This window comes from Aquarana catesbeiana, linkage group LG03, assembly GCF_042186555.1.
Source record: "Aquarana catesbeiana isolate 2022-GZ linkage group LG03, ASM4218655v1, whole genome shotgun sequence".
NCBI lineage: Eukaryota > Metazoa > Chordata > Amphibia > Anura > Ranidae > Aquarana > Aquarana catesbeiana.
Window position 1 is genome coordinate 262,057,737 of NC_133326.1, and position 14,801 is coordinate 262,072,537.

The window sequence follows — 14,801 nt, forward strand, 5'->3', positions numbered from 1 at the left end:
GCATTAGGTGCAGAGTTGGGGGGGGGTTGCGCTGTATACAGAGTGCAGAGTTCAGGATTCAGCTTCCGCAGCTGCTAACCTCTGCATTCCCCATCCACATCTCACTTTCACCCCTCTTCAGCTCTGACCTCTACATGCAACCCCCTCTACTGCCCACATATTCTCCTCCCTCGCTTAAAAGCCCCACCACCTTCCACTTTACTTTTGTTGCTGTATTAGATTAAAGCATGCAGCTGGCTCTAGTACCTCTCCACACGCTGTAGGTGGCTCCACCTCTCTCACTTGCAGGGAGATCATCCATTGGGGGTGTCGGCATCCTCATTCCACCCTGGCCTGCATCTCCCTTGTGCTGATCCTGTACTCAGTGGGAGCCATTCAGGAGATCGGATCTATGGGAGCCGCTGAGAGTCAAGCTGTCACTTGTAAACACAGAAGCCAGACTTCATATACACTTCCACATAGCATACCACATCTCATTGCATTCTCTCTTTTGCATTCCAAATTTGCTGTCCCCTCTTTCCCTCCTTTGTTATTGTCTCCTCTCATCCCATCCAATCCCATACAATCCTGTCATGCAGCTTATTCTTCCACTCCACAATGCTCCTCGCAGTGCAGTTTTACTGGCCTCTCCCCACTCACTCTCAGCAATATCCCACTAATCTCCCTCCCAATCTGATCATGTAACATCCCCCCACCTTCTTAATCTCATCTCATTGCTTCTTTCTACCCTTCCTCCATAATCCCATTTTACTGCCTCTTCTCTTCCTCTCCTCTACAATCTGGTATAACTGTGTCTTCTTTCCCTCTCTTCTCCAATCCGGACTCACTAATCATTTTCCTTCATCCACAGTTTGATCTTCCTATCTCTTTTTTCTCCCTCCTCTACAATCCAGTCTCCACACTGGTCTTGCTGCTTTTTCCCCTTTCCACAATCTATTCTCATTGCCCCTCCACAATTTGGTTTTGCATCTTTCTCTCCTCCTTCAAAGTCTAGGCTTTATGCTTCTCTTCCACTCTATTTTACACACAGTTCTGTAGAACTCCCTTCTTGCTCTCCTTGCTAGGGAATCCAGCCTTGCAGGCCTCCCCTCACCCACCTCAGAATCCAGATTTGTAGCTTGCTTTTTTTCTTTTTTTTGCTTTTTTTTTTTCATCCTTTTTTTTCCTTTCCTTTCTTTAATTCCCCCCCCCCCTTCTTTTTTTTTTTTAATTGTTTACTTATAACAGTTTTCAAAAATTGTACACTGCAATACAAAGAGAAAGCATTTCAACTTTTGATGGTACAGGGCAATGTATATATAAACTCATGGAACTGAACGTAGATACAGGTATGTTCATAAATAAGTGTCTTCCAACAATGGATCATTCAAGTATAGTTATCATACCGTAGCATATGGTAAACAGAGTGGGAAAAGGATATATAGTTTTGAATAATAACAATACAAAAGAGAAAAGGTATAACATAATCAGATGGCACCAGGAGATTCAGGAGGCTTGAGGGTTATCAGATTCAAGGGGGTATACAGAGTCGTCCCATGTCTTCCATATTTTATAAAAGGAGGGTAGTGTGTCCTCAATTTTAGCAGTCAAGTGTTCCATCCTACGTATATCCGCCATTATAGAAAGAAAGTGATGGAATGTGGGGGGGGAAATGGAGAGCCAATGTCTAGGGATAGCTCTCTTAACAGCCAGAAGGATAAAGGACATACGTTTCCGTGATGCTTTAGATATTCCCGGGAAAGGGAGGCCTAGAAGGAAATGTATGGGATTGAAAGGTATGGGTTTAGATAATAAAGTTTGTAGAAGATCTTGAATTTTAGTCCAGTAAGGGCCAATGAGAGGGCAATCCCAAAATATATGGACTCGCTGTATCTCCAGCAAACATTGGAGGTGGCTGGGTTACGAGCATGCAGCAAGTCCGGGGTCCTGTACCAAAACAGCAAGATCTTAATGGCAGTTTCCTTCTGCACTACACAACGTGAAATTTTTGATGCAGACTCACAAATTTTTCCATGTAGTTATGTGTGAATTCCGTTAAAGGTGGGGTTTCATGCAAAATTTTGTATATAGAAGAAATCTGTTTGGGACCATTGGCACATAGGGCTTCAAAATCAGTAGGTTTCTCCAATGAGAGTGAGGGGGAGTTAGAGTGGAAGAAATGTTTAAATTGTATGTATGAGTATAGAAGGGAGGCAGGGAGTTCATATTTCGTTTGCAGATCTGAAAAAGACATAAGTTTGCGCGTAGCCGGGTGTACGAGATGTTGCAACTGAAAAATTCCGGCCTGGGTCCAGGGAAGCATCCTTGCATTGGACAGTCCATCAGGTATGTCCGGTTTGAAGAGTACATTTAGAAATGGAGAGCATTTGGAGGATAGGGAAAACCCATCCACACATCTCTTCCAAATAGTAAAGGTAAAGAGCATTGGTGCCAAGCAAAGGGATCTCAGCTGAGGCGTAAACTTAGCTGAGGAAGGCCATAGCATGTAGCATGGATGTACCGGAACAGTTATCCCCATTTCAATATCGGCCCACCTACTTGGAGCCTTCCTAGAGATCCAGAAAAATAATAGCCGAAGGTGAGAGGCATAATAATATTTGATGATATCTGGTGCAGCCAGTCCTCCTCTATTCTTTAAAGCATAAACTACTGATCATGCAATCCTATGGGATGCATCATTCCATATGAACTTGAGGCATTTTCTCTGGAGAAGTTTCAATTGCGACATTGGAACTGGGATTGGACGTGTTTCAAATAGGTACAATAATTTAGGGAGTATCGACATCTTAAGGACGTTAATTCCACCAAGGAGAGAGATAGGAAGGGAAGTCCAAAGATTTAAGAGAAGGGTTATTTCTGTAAACATAGGGGGAAAGTTAGCCTGATAGAGGGAAGAATACGAGGGTGTGAGATGGACGCCCAAGTACTTCAATGAAGAAGGGCACCAGCGATATTTAAAGGTATGTTGGAGAGTGTTAAGCAGGTCTGGTGGAATGTTAATGGGTAGGGCCTCCGTTTTTGACTTATTAATTTTAAACCCTGATAAAGATCCAAAAGTGGAGAAAGTGTCCTGTAAAGAAGGTAAAGAGGTGAGGGGGTGGGTAAGCGTCAACAAAATGTCATCAGCGAAAAGTGATAGCTTATAGTCTTGTTGTCACAACGAGACCCCCTGAATATCTGGATGGGACCTAATGGCCGATGCCAGAGGTTCTAAGCTCAAGATGAACAACAGGGGTGATAAAGGACACCCCTGTCTGGTGTCATTTCTGAGGGGGAACCGCTGCGACAAGTATGAGGACAACTGAACCTGAAAGGAAGGTATATTATATAAAGCCTGTAAGGCTTGTATAAAAGGGCCTGAGAATCTGTATCTGAAAAGAACCGCAAACATGAAAGGCCAGCTTAGGCGGTCAAAAGCTTTTTGTGCGTCCAAACTTAGGACGATGGCAGATTGTTTGGTTTTAGTCAAAAGGTCTATCAGGTCTATAGTCCGACTCGTATTGTCACCTGCATGTCTCGTTGGGACAAAATCTACTTGGTCTTTGTAAATGAACGTCGTTAATAATGGAAAAAATGTCTATTTGCCAGTATTTTAGTAAAGATTTTATAATCCGAATTTAATAATGCGATAGGGCGGCAGTTATCTGGTAGTGACGAATCTTTACCTGGTTTAGGGATGATAGTTATATGAGCATGTAGAAACTGGGAATGTGGGATGGAACCCTTGAGCAGAGAGGAATATAAAGTCTGCAAATGGGGATTTAGAATTGGAGAAAAAATGTTGTAATAAACATGACACCATCCGGGCCTGGGGATTTGTGAGCTGGTAAGGCTTTAATCACCGCCACTATCTCCTCTACAGTGACAGGGGCGTTGAGCATAGAATTTTGTACAATGGACAGTTTGGGTAGATCTAAGGAAGACATAAAATCGTCAAATTTTGTCTGTGAAAATTGGGGTATCGAATCTGAGCTTAAGCAATTATAAAGTTTCCTGTAAAAATCACCAAATACCTGGGACATAGCCTTAGGGCAGTATGTAGGATTACCATCTGGTTGCATCAAATGGTCAGGTATCGAGAGGAAGGGACGTGATTTCAGTCTATTAACAAGCATTCTATGTGGTTTGTTAGCAAATTCATAGAACTTTTGCCTGGCCCATAGCATAGATTTGGATATCCTATTCATGTCAAATGATTTGATGCGGTTCCGGATTGAGGTAACTACTCTCAGTCGTTCCACCGTGGGGGGTTTCAAGTAGGTGCATCTCTGCAGCAACTTCCAATTGAGCGAGGAGATCAGCTTTTAATTTTGTGGAGTCCCACTTAAGGCAAGACCCCGCAGGTATGCATTCACCCCTGAAAAAAGCCTTGTGGGCTTCCCACAAGGTGGAAACTTCCGCAACCGATCCATCATTTAGTTGAAAAAATTTGGATAATTTTTGTTGTAGCTGGGTTTGGATCACTGGGTCTTTGATTAGGGATTCGTTAAGACACCAGTGACAAGTTTTGGGGGTAGAAGACGTCAAGACAATGTCAAGTTCAATGGGTGCATGATCCGACCAAGTAATGGGGTTGATCTCAGAAGAGACAATATAAGGAAGGAGGGGGGCAGTTACAAAGAAATGGTCCAATCTGGAATATAACTTATGAGAGGGAGAGTAAAATTTATAACTTTTCTGAGTAGGATGTTTTACTCTCCATGTATCGAAGAGGTTATGTGATCTAGTCAGTTTACGAAAGGAGGTGGAAAGCTTCTGGACAGCGAGTCGTGGAACATCTTGAAATAGGGCTTGTCTATCCTTGTTCGGGGACATCCACACATTGAAATATCCTCCTAACAGGTTGAGAAAACGACTGTAGTTTCTCTAAGACTTTCGTAATAAAACTAATCTGTCCCATGTTGGGGGCATGTATATTAGCCAGGATGAGTTGAGTGTTCAGGTGACTACAGTTCAGGAGTACAAAACAACCACGAGGGTCCTGATAGGAAGAAAGGATACATATCGGGCAAGAACGTTTAATGAGAATTGCCACACCGGCCTTCCCAGAGGGATCAGAAGCCAAGTAGACTGAGGGAAAATGTTCAGAAGCAAATTTAAAGGATCCACCTGATCTAAAGTGGGTCTCCTGAACCATAATCACCTCCGCATTGGAGGACCTGAACTCCTTCAAAGCTTGCCATCTCTTCTTGATGGAATTCAGGCCCTTTACATTACATGAGTATATTTTAAGAGCCATATTAAAACAAATATGTATATAGCTAACGTAACATAAACTTTAAACCAACAGCAATATAACCATGGTTCAACATATATAGAAACATGTAAGCAATTAAGTTGAAATGGTGCCAAAAAAGAAGCACTAGTAGCCAAAATAAGGTAAAAAAAAGACCCATGAAATGAGATACGGAAAAACAACAAAAAAAGGAAAAAAAATTAAATAAATATTTGAAAATATTTTTGAAAACCCTGAAGATAAAAAAGACTTCAGGAGACCCAGGCAACAACCCAGGGTTTTGGTGAGGGGTATGGTAGCCTGCAAGATCTGACAGTAGGTTCCCGTCTCTTCAAAGAAAGCAGTCAACACCGTTTAGTGGAGGGCAAGCAGTATAACAAAAGGGATGTAATTTACTGTAAGATTAGCAAGGTTGGTAATTGCTTCAAGACAGGAATTAGAAAGAAAAGAATCCCTATTGAAAATAAAGTGACCCAGATCCATAGGGTCACTTGCACAACCAGATGAAACATCATCCGGTCGTGGTGAAGGAAAAGGAGAACATTGAGGAGGGAGCCATTTCAGGTAGGAAATCTGGTGGGGTTAGCTCGTTGAGGAATAGAGAAGGACTTCTGCGATCGCCGTTGAACGGGGATCGAGATCTTGGCTGGCGTCGTGAGAGGCTTGGGGTTTGGAGCAGGAAGCTGAAGATCCTCCTCAGGGATTGGTTGGGAGACCTAGGTTGCGGATAAAGGCTTCACTTTCATAAAGGTCTCGTAGTGAGAATTGGACGCCATCTTTAGATACAGACAAACTAAAGGGAAATCCCCAGCGGTAAGGCACTCAATGGTTTTGTAAGTGGGTAGTAACCGGGTGAAAGCTGCGTCTTTTCGCCAAGGTAATGGGGGAGAGATCATTGAAAATTTGGATCTTGGCTTGTTTAAAATCAATGCGAGATTTGTTGCGAGTTGCGACTGTGAGGGCTTCCTTACGCTAATAATAATAAAAATAGACAATGATGTCCCTGGGGTTAGAGCCAGGTGGAGGTTTAGGAGCCAAAGATCTGTGAGCCCGGTCCAGGTGCCAATCAATGTCCGAGATATGGGGGGCTAGGGTGAAAAAAAGGCCTAGGAGGTATGGGCGGAGCTCCTTGTCGCTGATAGATTCGGGTACCCCTCGGATTCTTGGGTTCTGGCGTCTTTCTCTGTTTTCCAAGTCTTCCTGCTGTAACTGGAGTTGGGAGACTATATGCTTCAGAGCAGCATTATCTTCCTCCAGGGCGTGTACATATTGGGTCAACTCGTCAAATTTGTTCTCTAAGGTGTCTGTACATTCCCCAAGTTGATCTATTTCCCCACGGAGTTCATGTGCTATTTTACCCACCTCTCTAGCTATATTGTGGGTCAGGTCCTGGAGCAGCGCTTGCAGTTTAAGGTCCAACACAGCTACTGTTACCGTGTCTGTAGTATCAGATATTTGGGGTTGCTGGGACCCATGGTCCAACAGAGGGGCTTTTTTGCCCGTTAGGCGGGATTCAACGGGGTCCAGTGGGTCGGCTGCAGTGCTCGAGGCCGGGGATTGTGACCTATACAGGTAACGCTCCATGGCGTTGTTAGGTGGCGGCGGGACAAATCCAGGATAAATTGCTTTCTGGAAGCCAATCTTTCCTATATGATGCCCAGGACTAGCTGGCAGACTGCAGTGTCACTCCTAGATCTAATGAAGCTACGGATGCTATGCAGGAGCCGCGAATAGGGAGACAGGGACCGAGGCTCTACATGATCTCCATCTTACATGCCACACACAAGCCCCCCAGTTCTAGGATCTTTGAAGGGGTGTTCCAAGCTCAGGGGTGTTAGAAAAGCTCTAATAGTCCTGTTCCTGAGTGGAGTAAGATGGCTGCTGCACTTGGCTATGGGGTCTGGTCCTCGACCTCCACCTGAGGGGGTAGGCACCACTATAATCCTGGACCAGGGTCTGGTTTTGTTTAATCAGGATGGTTGTGTGGTGCAGCGCGGATCGGGTGTAGGAGAGAAGGAGAGGGGACTGCTGGCCTGTATCAGGGTGTAGTAAAATGGCCGCCTCTCACCTGTGTCTCTGGTGACCTGTCCAGCAGGCTCAGGAGCGGATTTTAAGGTGTCCACCGGCCGCCTGCGTTAGGCTGAGTCATTTCGGCTGGCTCGCAGGGAGAGAGACAGGCGTGGGAGAGTCCGGGGTGTCTGGATGAGGTGATGGTGTTGCCGCCGGGTGGACCAAGATGGCCGCCGTTCCCCACGAGTAGGCCGGAGCCGTGGGCTTTCCTGCAGTTGGCCAGCCGGGACAAAGGTGTGATCTGCATCCACCGGACCCAGCGGTCCCATGACAGGCTGAGGGACACAGGGGTCAGAGCCGAGGTCCAGGTAAGGCTGCTGGGGGTTGCTACCCCATCTCAAAGGCCTCTGGAAAGTCAAAGCTCTTCACATGTGCGTCTGCTCTGCTCCACGTCCAGCCACACCCCCCTTCTTTTTTTTTTCTTTCCATCCTTTCCCCTTTCTCTCCTGGTTTAATACATTTTATTACATATTTCAAAAGGGAAAGTAACACAAAAAACAAAGCATCATATAATATTGTGACAGACTCACCCAGGACAGAGGCTTTTGGAGGGGACTGAATGTGAGCCTCTTACCTACAGATTATGGGCCCTGGCATTTGGGGTACCCTTGAGGTGTTGTTACTTTGGCTTTGGGTCCTTGTCCCCCAGGACACACAGACTCTGGGGACCCTGTATTTGCCATATTAGCAATAGTGACTGAGTCATACTGTTGGGACACATACTGTGAGGAGATGCTTATATCAACTCCACTCACCTGTCTGATGTCTGCTATAACGTGTTTAATGTAAACGAGTCTAGTCTGGCTTACCACAGGTTCTAATGTATAATGTACTGTGTGAAGCTCGGAGACAACAAGTCTGACCTGGCTGCTTAAAGGGATTAGTTAATTAGCTCATGTTAATTTGTTAAAGGTGTATTGTTAAAATAATATGAGCAGGAGGGGGGAACCTCCTCTTCTACTGTATATAAGACTGTATTATGGTTCTAATAAATGAGTCCATGTTAGCAGTGAAACAAGTGTCGCCTTGTTTTATGCTTGGGAGCGGTTGGAATATCTGATATCTGTGTCCAGAATGGGAGGAAGTGGTATACTGACGGAAGCACTCAAGCGGAGTGTGAGACGTTTTGTTACAAATATAACTCACATTTAAAAAATATTCAAGTATTATACTGTATACCAATTATATCCCCAGAAATATAAATTATAGTTTTATAGAAAAAAAAAGGAAAAAAAAAGGAAAGGGAGGGGATCGGATGCATACCATTAAGATTAAAGTAAAACATTTATAGTACAAAATTTAAAGGGTATGGTCTATATACTGTGGGTTTCCTGGCATCCACCTCAAAATCTAGGTTTCCAGCTTTCTTATTTCGCCCTTCCACAATCCAGACTGGCAGCCTCCTCTACTCCCTCTCCATGATCCATTTTTGCTGTTTCTTTTCCCTTCTTCTTTAAAATACAATCTTAATACCTCATTTGTCTCCTTACTGCACAACCTAGTTGGTCTGCTTATTATTTCCCCAATCTAAAATCTAGTCTCCCTGTTTTATCTCTTTCACTACTACCCTCAATTTTGTTGCACGTCCTCCTTTTCTCCTCTATTCAGGTGTGCTTTCACCTCTTTTCCCCTACTGCAATGTATGGTCCTGCTTTCTTTCTGCATTTTTGCCTTAAAATATATGGCCATTCAGTTTGCCTTCTCCTGATGAGAAAATTAGGAAATGATAATGTAAGAGAATTTGGAAAATTTTAGTTGTTTAAGGCAATTGGTGTATACACCAGTGGGTTTATACAGATCAACCATAACATTATGACCACTGACAGGTAAGGTGAATACCTTTGATTATCTTGTTACAATGATCTCTGTAAGTGGGTGAGATATGTTAGGCAGCAAGTGAACGTTATGTGTCTGAAGTTGATGTGTTGAAAGCAGAACCAAATTGGGCAGTCATAAGGATTTGCATTACATTGACAAGGTCCAAACCCTACTAAATTGTAATGGCTAGATGAATGAGTCAAATCAACTTCAAAACTGCAGCTCTTGTGGGATATTCCCAATCTACAGTGGTAAATGTCAATACAGTGCTCCAAAATAACAGTGTAAAACAACAAAATATCAGTGTACAGCAGTGACTTAACATGTGATATCAGCACAGTAAAACAAATTTATTCATGGCCAAGTTGGAGGAGGACGTCATCTATGCCCAACAAAGACCAGAACTGGTCTTGTGGGCTAGGTATATAGATGACATCCTCCTCCTATGGAATGGAAGTTTGGAGGCTTTACAAACTTTTATGCGGACGTTGAACAACAATGAAAGGGGCATAGAATTAAAATATGAGACCAGTTTGGAGATGATCAATTAATTACATCAAATTTCTTTAAGCACTCTGATAGTAATTCATTCATTCCCCTTGACAGTTGTCATCATCAATCATGGATTAAGTGAGTTCCACGCAGCCAATATATGCGCTTAAGGTGGAACTGTACACAAAATTATGATTTTAATACCCAGGCCCAAACACTAACAGGAAGGTTCATCGAAAAAGGCTATTCAAGGGATACTTTAACAGAGGGCGTTTCCTCAGCCCAAAATCTGGATAGGGGTCAACTTCTAATAGAAAGACCCAAAGTTAATGATGCCAATTAGGGAATTTTTTCTCCAGCTTTTGTCACTACTTATTCTAATCAACACTATGCTATTGAAAAACTACGTACGTAAATATTGGCATATTCTAAAAAGTGACAGGGTATTGGATCCAATTTTATCTGATAAACCCCAAGTGGTGTATAGAGGTCCTTCCCAAAGATGCAAGGGTCCTATCAATGAAAAAGGGGAATCATAAATATAGGGGTTGCATGCAAGTTCCTGCATTTGATAGTTACCAAAAGTATTGGGACACCTGCCTTTACACGCACATGAACTTTAATGGCATCCCAGTCTTAGTCCATAGGGTTCATGATTGAGTTGGCCCACCCTTTGCAGCTATAATAGCTTCAATAGGGATGAGCTCGAGTTCGAGTCGAACCCGTTTGACTTGAACAACGCATGTTCGACCGTTCGTCGAATTTCGAACGTTATGGGCCATTCGCGCCAAATTCGAGTGGCGTGTCATGGCCCATAATTCACTGCAGCATCATAGTGCATTGCTGGATGATGATTGGCCAAGCATGACCCGCATGCTTGGCCAATCACAGCGCCGTCTGTACAGAGACCGGAGTGGCTTTGGCCAATTATGGCTCAGGGGGTTTAGTACATGCCCCACACTATATAAGGACGCCTGGGTGGCGGCCTTGTGTAGTGTGTTGCGGCAGAGAGATAGACAGAGAAACAGTGTCATTTGATTTAAGTTAGATAGAGTAGGCAGGCAAGTCAGTTAGCTGCACTTACAGTGTATTGTGTATATATATATATATATGCATCCGAGATGTATATATACATATATATATATATATATATATATATATATAGGCAGACAGGTGTTTTTACAGTACTTACAGCTACCTGAAGAAAATTGCTGGTGTTCTTCTGATCCTATTAGCACCGCAGGCAGCTGCAGTATTTACAGTCAGTGTACTGTGTCCTCTGCACAGTGTGCACCTAAAGCTACCTGAAAAAAAATGGTGGTGTTCTTCTGATCCTGTTAGTACCCCAGGCAGGCAGCTGCAGTATTTACAGTTAGTGTACTGCGTCCTCTGCACAGTGTGCACCTAAAGCTACCTGAAGACAATTGCTGTTGTTCTGACCCTATTAATACCACAGGCAGGCAGCTACAGTATTTACAGTTAGTGTACTGTGTCCTCTACACAGTGTGCACCTAAAGCTACCTGAAGACAATTGCTGGTGTTCTCATACTAATAATACTACAGGCAGGCAGTTGATTCTGCTAGCTGCAGTATCAGTATATATATATACATCCCAGCTTTGTGCAGCTACATATCACTGCAGGCCATTAGTATGTCTGGAAGGCCAACAAGGAGAGGCAGACAGTCACAAGCCAATAAAAGAGGGCAAGCAGGCTCTCTGTGTAGAGGCAACAGTGCTGGTCGTGGAGATGATGCATCCTCATCAGCACGTGGCCGTGGGGCACGATTGTCCTTTTTTTCAGCAGCTGGCCATGTTGAGTCGCAACATGTTTAAGACTGTAGAGTGGATGACCAAGCCATCCTCATCCTCCTCATCCTCCCTCACCCAGGCTCAGGGTACTTTGTCTGGCAAAGCAGCTGCCAATGTGGCCTCTTCCCTCGGCTCAATGGCATCAGTCACTCCTTCCCTAGTCCCACCATGTCCTCCTGAGGAGTCCCCCGAATTGTTTGACCACAGTGTTGGGTACATGTTCCAGGAGGATGCCCAGCGTTTTGAAGGCACCGATGATGGTACCCAGCTAGAGGAAGGCAGTAACGTGAGCCCAGAGAGAGGAGGTGCCCAAGAAGGACAGCAATCTGGCAGTCATGTTCCCCCAGCTGCAGCATACTGCCAGCTTTGCTCCAGTGATGAGGAGGGAGGGGATGATGAGGTCACTGACTCCACGTGGGTGCCTGATAGGAGAGAGGAGGAGGAGGAGGCACATCTCCAATGAGGCAGGATGCCTTCCAGTGGCCAGCTTAAGGGCAGCACACTGACTGCATCACACTGCAGAGCTCCGCATGTGCAGGGCGCTACTGTCTCTGTGCATGATTCCAAAAGTTTTTTGGTGTGGGCTGTAACGAGCCCCTGCTGGCTCAATTCCACTCTCCCGACACTCCTCTGCGGCTATAGAATCAGATTGCAGATCGCAACATCTGATGGTTCGGTCATCCAATGATCCGGGATTCGAACTACAGCTATGTGCCGATCGAATCCAGTTGTGATAGCTCAGAACAAACACCAGGCAGGCTGTATGTAAGTTCAAACAGGAATCTCACTTTTATTGGATGCACACAACACACTTTTATACACAGCAGTTTGAACACCCCGCCCCAACAACCACTTTCCTATTGGTCAATTGTAAAGTACACTTTAGTCTTCAATTAAGGTCCTCTTGGCCATGCAAATGAGGACTTGAAACAGGGTCAGCAGGGATTGCACCGATAGCTTGAATAGGAGGACTGATATGTGTAATGACACAGAGAAGCTCCAGGGGGTAATTAAAGTACATAAACAAACAGTCAAACACAGAGCAATGCCTTCCTTCCAGACCATGGAGCCGTCTGGAGGGGGTTAGCCTTAAAACAGGGCAGCAGATCCCCCCCACTGTGTAACAGAATCAAAGGGAAATACTTCAGTATTCCAAGTTTTATGACATGGGCCTTTTTTGAGACGAGTGCATCAGATCCCACCGCTGCTATTTGCAACATATGTCTCAAGCGTATCTCGCATGGCCAAAACATCACCCTCTTGGGTACCACATGCTTGACCAGACATATGTCGACCTGCCATGCATTTAGTTGGTAAGCGTACCTAAAAGACCCACACCAAAGAACAAAGCGGACCTCTCCTTGCTCCTCATCAACTGGGATCTCCAACCCCACTATACCTTCAGTCCTCTCTGAAAGGAATGAAGGTGTAGAATTAGATGTGCAACATCCAAGTACTTGCGGGCAATCTGCTATCGGTACACCGACGTCAGATTGTACCAGGTTAATTTCCCTGCCCCAGCTGCTGCACCGCCGAAAGAAGTTCGCTCCTAGCCATCCACATTCCCAGCGGATGAATGCTAGCTTGGCTAGAACTTCAACTGCTGCCTTTTCAGTTGGTAGACTCTGTCCCCTTCCGTGAGTTTGTGGAATGTGCGGTTCCTCAGTGACAGGTTCCTAAACGCCACTTTTTCTCACGGAAGGCGATAACGGCATGTGGAAGGCAATGTCTTGGCCTCGCTGGACAGGGCGGTCAGCGGTAAGGTGCATATTACCGCTGACTCATGGTCCAGCAGGCATGGACAGGGACGTTACCTATCCTTCACCGCACACTGGGTGACTCTTCTGGCAGCTGAGAAGGATGCAGGACAGGGTGCAGTAGTGTTGGAAGGATGCAGGACAGGGTGCAGTAGTGTTCTGCCACCACGCCTCCAAAATTCTACTAGTGGTGATTCTGCCACACCTCTCTCCTCTATCCCCTCCTCTTCTTCTTCCTCCATGGCCTCTTCCTGTGCTGATTTGTCCTCGGAACCAGCGGTGCTCCGTAGGCGTTCAAGGGCTACACAAGCACGCATGCAAAAAGATGCCATGCGGTGCTTGAGCTGGTGTGCTTGGGGGACAGGAGCCACACTGGGGCAGAGATTCTGTCAGCTCTGCAGGGACAGGTTCAGAGGTGGTTGACGCCATGCCAGCTTAAGGCAGGTATGGAGGTTTGCGACAATGGCACCAACCTCTTCTCCGCCCTCCGACAGGGACAACTGACCCATGTGCCCTGTTTGGCTCACGTCCTTAACTTGGTGGTGCAGCAGTTCTTGGGCAGTGGGCTATGATCAGGGATGCATGCACTGTCCTTTCACCAATTGAGGAGGCCACGAGGATGGTGAGCAGTGACAGTGCATGCATCAGTGACACTGTCCCTCTTGTCCACCTGTTGGAGCACACACTGCGTGGAATAATAGACAGGGCACTTGAGGCAGAACAGAGGGAGGAAGAGGAGGACTTTCAAACGTGGCCTTTGAAAATGTTGATGACAAAACGCGTTAGACGGGGCTACGCACTTACGTCAGTTCCAGGTACGGAGCTAGCGAGCTTGGAACACAGCTGGACCGCACGCCGCAGGAAGGCTCTTCCTGGTGATCGCTTTTACATAAGGTGTGGTGCTGGTTTTAGTCTATTTTTTCCCCTATGGGAATTATTTGTTTTAATAAAGCCATTTTAATTACATACTACACTATGACGTGGTATTTCTTCTTATGAGGATTGATCTCTGACGATCCCCTTCTTGGATGTGGTGGTGGAGGCTGTGTTGCACAGATGACTGATCGCACATTCAGTGCTGCTGGAGGCAGATAGATTTTTTGGCTGGAGCTACAAGGCCAAGGTTACAAAAAAATGAATGCTGCTCTTAAGGTTCCTAAGAGCACAGTGGCCTCCATAATCCTTAAATTGAGGACCTTTGGGCTGACCAGAACACTTCCTAGAGCTGGCCGTCTGGCCAAACTGAGCTATCGGGGGAGAAGAGCTTTGGTCAGAGAGGTAAAGAAGAACCCAAAGATCACTGTGGCTGAGCTCCAGAGATGCAGTCGGGAGATGGGAGGAAGTTGTAGAAAGTCAACCATCACTGCAGTCCTCCACCAGTCGGGGCTTTATGGCAGAGTGGCCTGTCGGAAGCCTCCCCTCAGTGCAATACACATGAAAGCCCGCATGGAGTTTGCTAAAAAACACCTGAAGGACTCCAAGATGGTGAGAAATAAGATTCTCTGGTCTGATGAGACCAAGATAGAACTTTTTGGCCTCAATTCTAAAAGGTATGTGTGGAGAAAACCAGGCACTGTTCATCACCTGTCCAATACAGTCCCAACAGTGAAACATGCTG